General features: G+C 50.5%; 1 non-coding gene across 1 annotated transcript; it reads right to left on the reverse strand.

Moving 5' to 3' along the window:
* Positions 1-1,126: 1,126 nt before the first annotated feature.
* Positions 1,127-1,198, reverse strand: TRNAG-UCC (transfer RNA glycine (anticodon UCC)). The gene has a single exon. It is a non-coding gene; the product is annotated as a tRNA-Gly (tRNA).
* Between the last annotated feature and the right edge of the window lie 218 nt (positions 1,199-1,416).

Below are 1,416 nucleotides of genomic sequence, written 5' to 3' on the forward strand. Positions count from 1 at the left end.
ACCCCACTGCCCTCCCAGGGTGGTGCAGGAGTCACTGGGTCTGTGTCCCAGCTCTGCTAAGGGCCTTGACTGATTTTCCCAAAGTGCTTCCTTCTGAATCTAGCCGACGAAGTGGGGATTCACCCACAAAAGCTCATGCTCCAATACGTCTGTTGGTCTATAAGGTGCCACAGGACTCTTTGCTGCTTTTACAGATCCAGCACATCTGCCCCCGCTGCCCAGTCACTGCCCACTCCCGTGTGGGGACACCAGCATTGTGCCGAGTCATGATGGGAAATTGTCCAAGCTGGCCCAGGGGAGACGTGTGTGTCCCTGCTGCCCTCTGCTGAGCCCTGCTCTGTGTGTGTGAGTCTGTGACACTGTTTGTATCAGTGTGTTGCTGGGCTAACCAGTAAGAAATGGCTTTGCAGGATTTTGTACTCTGCAGCAAGTGACACACACACACACACAAAGGGACTCACACAATCCCAAGAACGCTCACACACAACACACCCAGAGGGACATGTTAGTCCAACCCCCAAAGAAAGAAACAATCACACCCGCAGCCACACTCACACTCACCCCCCCTACACACACCATACTAGTCACAAAATTGTGCTCAGAGACACAAGTGCACGCAGTTCACTCCCACTGCTCCAAATACAAGGACCTCCTGCCCCATACAGCTGGACAGCTACGAATGAGAATGATCCCCTCATGCTAGATCATCTGCTTGGCCCCCCACTCCCTCTTGGGGCATGCTGTGTGGCAGAGGGCCTCCATGTCCTGCCTGGGGTAGGGGCAGTGCACAGAGCTGCCTCCCCTCCCGGGTCTATTACAGGAGGGGAGGGGGGTCTTTTGGCCTGTAAGATGCAGCAGGTCGGACTAGATGATCACATTGCTCCCTTCTGACCTTAAAGGCTCCAAGTCTAAAAGGGAGAGGAAAGTAAAGGAAGTTTTAAAAAAAAAATAAACCAAACATTGTAATACCAGGATAACCCCACCTGCTCATTGTATAGTCCCACCCCTTTCTTCCTCCATTGTGTGTTGAGTGACCTGCAGGACATTGATTCTCTCATTCCATTGCTAAACTGATACAATGTGAGTGAAATTAAACCAATTCCCAGGGGAGAGAACATCACATCATTGCATTGGCTGGGAATTGAACCCAGGTCAACTGCTTGGAAGGCAGCTATGCTCACCACTATACCACCAATGCCTCTGGTGGCAGTGTCACTTATGCTTGCCCAATGAGGCTAGAGCAGCACTGAGGAGATTTTCAGCCTGTTAAAATGAACTGGATTCTCATCACTGAAAAAAAACACCTCCATCTTCACTTGAGTTTGAACCATCAGCCTTTCAATTAGCCACCAAAGCTGTTAATCACAGGGGATGTCTACACTACGAGTATCACAGCATTCCTTCTCAGATCTGAAC

The sequence above is a fragment of the Gopherus flavomarginatus genome, chromosome 17 (assembly GCF_025201925.1).
Source record: "Gopherus flavomarginatus isolate rGopFla2 chromosome 17, rGopFla2.mat.asm, whole genome shotgun sequence".
NCBI lineage: Eukaryota > Metazoa > Chordata > Testudines > Testudinidae > Gopherus > Gopherus flavomarginatus.